This window comes from Hydractinia symbiolongicarpus, chromosome 5, assembly GCF_029227915.1.
Source record: "Hydractinia symbiolongicarpus strain clone_291-10 chromosome 5, HSymV2.1, whole genome shotgun sequence".
NCBI lineage: Eukaryota > Metazoa > Cnidaria > Hydrozoa > Anthoathecata > Hydractiniidae > Hydractinia > Hydractinia symbiolongicarpus.
Genome location: NC_079879.1, coordinates 626,048 through 635,724, shown reverse-complemented (window position 1 = coordinate 635,724; position 9,677 = coordinate 626,048).

Here is a 9,677-nt window from a genome sequence, read left to right as displayed (position 1 = left end):
TTTACGGGAAATCGCGGGTTTTCCTTTGCCGGAGATTAAACTCCTTTTATTCAGGGTCTCATCAAAAATGAAATCATTTTTGAAAACTACAAGTCTCATGCGTTTTGGTGGTGAAATAATAATTTAAAAAATCGTTCGGGAAATGAGTTTACTCCCTGGGTACTTTCTTCGTATACATTCGACTATACTGGCCAAGCCCGGGATTTACGGGAAATCGCGGGTTTTCGTTTGCCGGCGATTAAACTTCTTTTATTCAGCGTCTCATCAAATATGAAATCATTTTTGAAAACTACAAGTCTCATGCGGTTTAGTGGTGAAAAAATAACTTAAAGAATCGTTCGGGAAATGAGTTTACTCCCTGCGTACTTTATTTTTATACTTTTGACTATACAGTCCAGTGCCAGGATTTACGGGAAATCGCGGGTTTTCCTTTGCCGGAGATTAAACTCCTTTTATTCAGCGTCTCATCAAAAATGAAATCGTTTTTGAAAACTACAAGTCTTATGCGTTTTAGTGGTAAAAAAATAATTTAAAGAATCGTTCGGGAAATGAGTTTACTCCCAGTTTACTTTTTTTGTATACATTCGACTATACGGGCCGGGGCCGGGATTTACGGGAAATCACGGGTTTTCGTTTGCCGGCGATTAAACTTCTTTTATTCAGCGTCTCATCAAAAATGAAATCATTTTTGAAAACTACAAGTCTCATGCGTTTTAGTGGTGAAAAAATAACTTAAAGAATCGTTCGGGAAATGAGTTTACTCCCTGCGTAATTTATTTTTATACTTTTGACTATACAGTCCAGTGCCGGGATTTACGGGAAATCGCGGGTTTTCGTTTGCCGGAGATTAAACTCCTTTTATTCAGCGTCTCATCAAAAATGAAATCGTTTTTGAAAACTACAAGTCTTATGCGTTTTAGTGGTAAAAAATTAATTTAAAGAATCGTTCGGAAAATGAGTTTACTCCCAGTTTACTTTTTTTGTATACATTCGACTATACGGGCCGGGTCCGGGATTTACGGGAAATCGCAGGTTTTTGTTTGCCGGAGATTAAACTCCTTTTATTCCTCGTCTCATCAAAAATGAAATCATTTTTGAAAACTACAAGTCTCATGCGTTTTAGTGGTGAAAAAATAATTTAAAAAATCGTTCGGGAAATGAGTTTACTCCCTGGGTACTTTCTTTCTATACATTCGACTATACGGGCCGAGTCCGGGATATACGGGAAATCGCGGGTTTTCCTTTGCCGGCGATTAAACTCCTTTTATTCAGCGTCTCATCAAAAATGAAATCATTTTTGAAAACTACAAGTCTCATGCGTTTTATTCGTGAAAAAATAATTTAAAGAATCGTTCGGGAAATGAGTTTACTCCCTGGGTACTTTCTTTGTATACTTTTGACTATCCGGGCCGAGTCCGAGATTCACGGGAAATCGCGGGTTTTCGTTTCCCAGCGATTAAACTCCTTTTATTCAGCGTCTCATCAAAAATGAAATCATTTTTGAAAAGTACAAGTCTCATGCGTTTTAGTGGTGAAAAAATAATTTAAAGAATCGTTCGGGAAATGAGTTTACTCCCTGCGTACTTTTTTGCATACTTTTGACTATACGGGCCGGGTTCGGATTTACGGGAAATCGCGGGTTTTCGTTTGCCGGAGATTAAACTTCTTTTATTCAGCGTCTCATCAAAAATGAAATCATTTTTGAAAACTACAAGTCTCATGCGTTTTAGTGGTGAAAAAATAACTTAAAGAATCGTTCGGGAAATGAGTTTACTCCCTGCGTACTTTATTTTTATACTTTTGACTATACAGTCCAGTGCCGGGATTTACGGGAAATCGCGGGTTTTCGTTTGCCGGAGATTAAACTTCTTTTATTCAGCGTCTCATCAAAAATGAAATCATTTTTGAAAACTACAAGTCTCATGCGTTTTAGTGGTGAAAAAATAACTTAAAGAATCGTTCGGGAAATGAGTTTACTCCCTGCGTACTTTATTTTTATACTTTTGACTATACAGTCCAGTGCCGGGATTTACGGGAAATCGCGGGTTTTCGTTTGCCGGAGATTAAACTCCTTTTATTCAGCGTCTCATCAAAAATAAAATCGTTTTTGAAAACTACAAGTCTTATGCGTTTTAGTGGTAAAAAATTAATTTAAAGAATCGTTCGAGAAATGAGTTTACTCCCAGTTTACTTTTTTTGTATACATTCGACTATACGGGCCGGGTCCGGGATTTACGGGAAATCGCGGGTTTTCGTTTGCCGGCGATTAAACTTCTTTTATTCAGAGTCTCATCAAAAATGAAATCATTTTTGAAAACTACAAGTCTCATGCGTTTTAGTGGTGAAAAAATAACTTAAAGAATCGTTCGGGAAATGAGTTTACTCCCTGCGTACTTTATTTTTATACTTTTGACTATACAGTCCAGTGCCGGGATTTACGGGAAATCGCGGGTTTTCGTTTGCCGGAGATTAAACTCCTTTTATTCAGCGTCTCATCAAAAATGAAATCGTTTTTGAAAACTACAAGTCTTATGCGTTTTAGTGGTAGAAAATTAATTTAAAGAATCGTTCGGGAAATGAGTTTACTCCCAGTTTATTTTTTTTGTATACATTCGACTATACGGGCCGGGTCCGGGATTTACGGGAAATCGCGGGTTTTTTTTTGCCGGAGATTAAACTCCTTTTATTCCTCGTCTCATCAAAAATGAAATCATTTTTGAAAACTACAAGTCTCATGCGTTTTAGTGGTGAAAAAATAATTTAAAAAATCGTTCGGGAAATGAGTTTACTCCCTGGGTACTTTCTTTCTATACATTCGACTATACGGGCCGAGTCCGGGATATACGGGAAATCGCGGGTTTTCGTTTGCCGGCGATTAAACTCCTTTTATTCAGCGTCTCATCAAAAATGAAATCATTTTTGAAAACTACAAGTCTCATGCGTTTTATTGGTGAAAAAATAATTTAAAGAATCGTTCGGGAAATGAGTTTACTCCCTGGGTACTTTCTTTGTATACTTTTGACTATCCGGGCCGAGTCCGAGATTTACGGGAAATCGCGAGTTTTCGTTTGCCGGCGATTAAACTCCTTTTATTCAGCGTCTCATCAAAAATGAAATCATTTTTGAAAACTACAAGTCTCATGCGTTTTATTGGTGAAAAAATAATTTAAAGAATCGTTCGGGAAATGAGTTTACTCCCTGGGTACTTTCTTTGTATACTTTTGACTATCCGGGCCGAGTCCGAGATTTACGGGAAATCGCGAGTTTTCGTTTACCAGCGATTAAACTCCTTTTATTCAGCGTCTCATCAAAAATGAAATCATTTTTGAAAACTACAAGTCTCATGCGTTTTAGTGATGAAGAAATAATTTAAAGAATCGTTTGGGAAATGAGTTTACTCCCTGGGTACTTTCTTTGTATACTTTTGACTATCCTGGCCGAGTCCGAGATTTACGGGAAATCGCGAGTTTTCGTTTGCCAGCGATTAAACTCCTTTTTTTCAGCGTCTCATCAAAAATGAAATCATTTTTGAAAACTACAAGTCTCATGCGTTTTGGTGGTAAAAAATTAATTTAAAGAATCGTTCGGGAAATGAGTTTACTCCCAGTTTACTTTTTTTGTATACATTCGACTATACGGGCAGGGTCCGGGATTTACGGGAAATCGCGGGTTTGTGTTTGCCGGAGATTAAACTCCTTTTATTCCTCGTCTCATCAAAAATAAAATCATTTTTGAAAACTACAAGTCTCATGCGTTTTAGTGGTGAAAAATAAATTTAAAAAATCGTTCGGTAAATGAGTTTACTCCCTGCGTACTTTATTTGTATACTTTTGACTATACGGGCCGGGTCCGGGATTTACGGGAAATCGCGAGTTTTTGTTTGCCAGCGATTAAACTCCTTTTATTCAGCCTCTCATCAAAAATGAAATCATTTTTGAAAACTACAAGTCTCATGCGTTTTAGTGGTGAAAAAATAATTTAAAGAATCGTTCGGGAAATGAGTTTACTCCCTGCGTACTTTCTTTGTATACATTCGACTATACTGGCCAAGCCTGGGATTTACGGGAAATCACGGGTTTTCGTTTGCCGGAGATTAAACTCCTTTTATTCAGCGTCTCATCAAAAATGAAATCATTTTTGAAAACTACAAGTCTCATGCGTTTTATTGGTGAAAAAATAATTTAAAGAATCGTTCGGGAAATGAGTTTACTCCCTGGGTACTTTCTTTGTATACTTTTGACTATCCGGGCCGAGTCCGAGATTTACGGGAAATCGCAAGTTTTCGTTTGCCAGCGATTAAACTCCTTTTATTCAGCGTCTCATCAAAAATGAAATCATTTTTGAAAACTACAAGTCTCATGCGTTTTAGTGGTGAAAAAATAATTTAAAGAATCGTTCGGGAAATGAGTTTACTCCCTGCGTACTTTATTTTTATACTTTTGACTATACAGTCCAGTGCCGGGATTTACGGGAAATCGCGGGTTTTCGTTTGCCGGAGATTAAACTCCTTTTATTCAGCGTCTCATCAAAAATGAAATCGTTTTTGAAAACTACAAGTCTTATGCGTTTTAGTGGTAAAAAATTAATTAAAAGAATCGTTCGGGAAATGAGTTTACTCCCAGTTTACTTTTTTTGTATACATTCGACTATACGGGCCGGGTCCGGGATTTACGGGAAATCGCGGGTTTTTGTTTGCCGGAGATTAAACTCCTTTTATTCCTCGTCTCATCAAAAATGAAATCATTTTTGAAAACTACAAGTCTCATGCGTTTTAGTGGTGAAAAAATAATTTAAAAAATCGTTCGGGAAATGAGTTTACTCCCTGGGTACTTTCTTTCTATACATTCGACTATACGGGCCGAGTCCGGGATATACGGGAAATCGCGGGTTTTCGTTTGCCGGCGATTAAACTCCTTTTATTCAGCGTCTCATCAAAAATGAAATCATTTTTGAAAACTACAAGTCTCATGCGTTTCATTGGTGAAAAAATAATTTAAAGAATCGTTCAGGAAATGAGTTTACTCCCTGGGTACTTTCTTTTTATACTTTTGACTATCCGGGCCGAGTCCGAGATTTACGGGAAATCGCGAGTTTTCGTTTACCAGCGATTAAACTCCTTTTATTCAGCGTCTCATCAAAAATGAAATCATTTTTGAAAACTACAAGTCTCATGCGTTTTATTGGTGAAAAAATAATTTAAAGAATCGTTCGGGAAATGAGTTTACTCCCTGGGTACTTTCTTTGTATACTTTTGACTATCCGGGCCGAGTCCGAGATTTACGGGAAATCGCGAGTTTTCGTTTGCCAGCGATTAAACTCCTTTTTTTCAGCGTCTCATCAAAAATGAAATCATTTTTGAAAACTACAAGTCTCATGCGTTTTGGTGGTAAAAAATTAATTTAAAGAATCGTTCGGGAAATGAGTTTACTCACAGTTTACTTTTTTTGTATACATTCGACTATACGGGCCGGGTCCGGGATTTACGGGAAATCGCGGGTTTGTGTTTGCCGGAGATTAAACTCCTTTTATTCCTCGTCTCATCAAAAATGAAATCATTTTTGAAAACTACAAGTCTCATGCGTTTTAGTGGTGAAAAAATAATTTAAAAAATCGTTCGGTAAATGAGTTTACTCCCTGCGTACTTTATTTGTATACTTTTGACTATACGGGCCGGGTCCGGGATTTACGGGAAATCGCGAGTTTTTGTTTGCCAGCGATTAAACTCCTTTTATTCAGCCTCTCATCAAAAATGAAATCATTTTTGAAAACTACAAGTCTCATGCGTTTTAGTGGTGAAAAAATAATTTAAAGAATCGTTCGGGAAATGAGTTTACTCCCTGCGTACTTTCTTTGTATACTTTTGACTATACGGGCCGGGTCCGGATTTACGGGAAATCGCGGGTTTTCGTTTGCCGGAGATTAAACTCCTTTTATTCAGCGTCGCATCAAAAATGAAATCATTTTTGAAAACTACAAGTCTCATGCGTTTTGTTGGTGAATAAATAATTTAAAAAATCGTTCGGGAAATGAGTTTACTCCCTGGGTACTTTCTTCGTATACATTCGACTATACTGGCCAAGCCTGGGATTTACGGGAAATCACGGGTTTTCGTTTGCCGGAGATTAAACTCCTTTCATTCAGCGTCTCATCAAAAATGAAATCATTTTTGAAAACTACAAGTCTTATGCGTTTTAGTGGTAAAAAATTAATTAAAAGAATCGTTCGGGAAATGAGTTTACTCCCAGTTTACTTTTTTTGTATACATTCGACTATACGGGCCGGGTCCGGGATTTACGGGAAATCGCGGGTTTTTGTTTGCCGGAGATTAAACTCCTTTTATTCCTCGTCTCATCAAAAATGAAATCATTTTTGAAAAAAACAAGTCTCATGCGTTTTAGTGGTGAAAAAATAATTTAAAAAATCGTTCGGGAAATGAGTTTACTCCCTGCGTACTTTCTTTGTATACATTCGACTATACTGGCCAAGCCTGGGATTTACGGGAAATCACGGGTTTTCGTTTGCCGGAGATTAAACTCCTTTTATTCAGCGTCTCATCAAAAATGAAATCATTTTTGAAAACTACAAGTCTCATGCGTTTTATTGGTGAAAAAATAATTTAAAGAATCGTTCGGGAAATGAGTTTACTCCCTGGGTACTTTCTTTGTATACTTTTGACTATCCGGGCCGAGTCCGAGATTTACGGGAAATCGCAAGTTTTCGTTTGCCAGCGATTAAACTCCTTTTATTCAGCGTCTCATCAAAAATGAAATCATTTTTGAAAACTACAAGTCTCATGCGTTTTAGTGGTGAAAAAATAATTTAAAGAATCGTTCGGGAAATGAGTTTACTCCCTGCGTACTTTATTTTTATACTTTTGACTATACAGTCCAGTGCCGGGATTTACGGGAAATCGCGGGTTTTCGTTTGCCGGAGATTAAACTCCTTTTATTCAGCGTCTCATCAAAAATGAAATCGTTTTTGAAAACTACAAGTCTTATGCGTTTTAGTGGTAAAAAATTAATTAAAAGAATCGTTCGGGAAATGAGTTTACTCCCAGTTTACTTTTTTTGTATACATTCGACTATACGGGCCGGGTCCGGGATTTACGGGAAATCGCGGGTTTTTGTTTGCCGGAGATTAAACTCCTTTTATTCCTCGTCTCATCAAAAATGAAATCATTTTTGAAAACTACAAGTCTCATGCGTTTTAGTGGTGAAAAAATAATTTAAAAAATCGTTCGGGAAATGAGTTTACTCCCTGGGTACTTTCTTTCTATACATTCGACTATACGGGCCGAGTCCGGGATATACGGGAAATCGCGGGTTTTCGTTTGCCGGCGATTAAACTCCTTTTATTCAGCGTCTCATCAAAAATGAAATCATTTTTGAAAACTACAAGTCTCATGCGTTTCATTGGTGAAAAAATAATTTAAAGAATCGTTCAGGAAATGAGTTTACTCCCTGGGTACTTTCTTTTTATACTTTTGACTATCCGGGCCGAGTCCGAGATTTACGGGAAATCGCGAGTTTTCGTTTACCAGCGATTAAACTCCTTTTATTCAGCGTCTCATCAAAAATGAAATCATTTTTGAAAACTACAAGTCTCATGCGTTTTATTGGTGAAAAAATAATTTAAAGAATCGTTCGGGAAATGAGTTTACTCCCTGGGTACTTTCTTTGTATACTTTTGACTATCCGGGCCGAGTCCGAGATTTACGGGAAATCGCGAGTTTTCGTTTGCCAGCGATTAAACTCCTTTTTTTCAGCGTCTCATCAAAAATGAAATCATTTTTGAAAACTACAAGTCTCATGCGTTTTGGTGGTAAAAAATTAATTTAAAGAATCGTTCGGGAAATGAGTTTACTCACAGTTTACTTTTTTTGTATACATTCGACTATACGGGCCGGGTCCGGGATTTACGGGAAATCGCGGGTTTGTGTTTGCCGGAGATTAAACTCCTTTTATTCCTCGTCTCATCAAAAATGAAATCATTTTTGAAAACTACAAGTCTCATGCGTTTTAGTGGTGAAAAAATAATTTAAAAAATCGTTCGGTAAATGAGTTTACTCCCTGCGTACTTTATTTGTATACTTTTGACTATACGGGCCGGGTCCGGGATTTACGGGAAATCGCGAGTTTTTGTTTGCCAGCGATTAAACTCCTTTTATTCAGCCTCTCATCAAAAATGAAATCATTTTTGAAAACTACAAGTCTCATGCGTTTTAGTGGTGAAAAAATAATTTAAAGAATCGTTCGGGAAATGAGTTTACTCCCTGCGTACTTTCTTTGTATACTTTTGACTATACGGGCCGGGTCCGGATTTACGGGAAATCGCGGGTTTTCGTTTGCCGGAGATTAAACTCCTTTTATTCAGCGTCGCATCAAAAATGAAATCATTTTTGAAAACTACAAGTCTCATGCGTTTTGTTGGTGAATAAATAATTTAAAAAATCGTTCGGGAAATGAGTTTACTCCCTGGGTACTTTCTTCGTATACATTCGACTATACTGGCCAAGCCTGGGATTTACGGGAAATCACGGGTTTTCGTTTGCCGGAGATTAAACTCCTTTCATTCAGCGTCTCATCAAAAATGAAATCATTTTTGAAAACTACAAGTCTTATGCGTTTTAGTGGTAAAAAATTAATTAAAAGAATCGTTCGGGAAATGAGTTTACTCCCAGTTTACTTTTTTTGTATACATTCGACTATACGGGCCGGGTCCGGGATTTACGGGAAATCGCGGGTTTTTGTTTGCCGGAGATTAAACTCCTTTTATTCCTCGTCTCATCAAAAATGAAATCATTTTTGAAAAAAACAAGTCTCATGCGTTTTAGTGGTGAAAAAATAATTTAAAAAATCGTTCGGGAAATGAGTTTACTCCCTGGGTACTTTCTTTCTATACATTCGACTATACGGGCCGAGTCCGGGATATACGGGAAATCGCGGGTTTTCGTTTGCCGGCGATTAAACTCCTTTTATTCAGCGTCTCATCAAAAATGAAATCATTTTTGAAAACTACAAGTCTCATGCGTTTTATTGGTGAAAAAATAATTTAAAGAATCGTTCGGGAAATGAGTTTACGCCCTGGGTACTTTCTTTGTATACTTTTGACTATCCGGGCCGAGTCCGAGATTTACGGGAAATCGCGAGTTTTCGTTTACCAGCGATTAAACTCCTTTTATTCAGCGTCTCATCAAAAATGAAATCATTTTTGAAAACTACAAGTCTCATGCGTTTTATTGGTGAAAAAATAATTTAAAGAATCGTTCGGGAAATGAGTTTACTCCCTGGGTACTTTCTTTGTATACTTTTGACTATCCGGGCCGAGTCCGAGATTTACGGGAAATCGCGAGTTTTCGTTTGCCAGCGATTAAACTCCTTTTTTTCAGCGTCTCATCAAAAATGAAATCATTTTTGAAAACTACAAGTCTCATGCGTTTTGGTGGTAAAAAATTAATTTAAAGAATCGTTCGGGAAATGAGTTTACTCACAGTTTACTTTTTTTGTATACATTCGACTATACGGGCCGGGTCCGGGATTTACGGGAAATCGCGGGTTTGTGTTTGCCGGAGATTAAACTCCTTTTATTCCTCGTCTCATCAAAAATGAAATCATTTTTGAAAACTACAAGTCTCATGCGTTTTAGTGGTGAAAAAATAATTTAAAAAATCGTTCGGT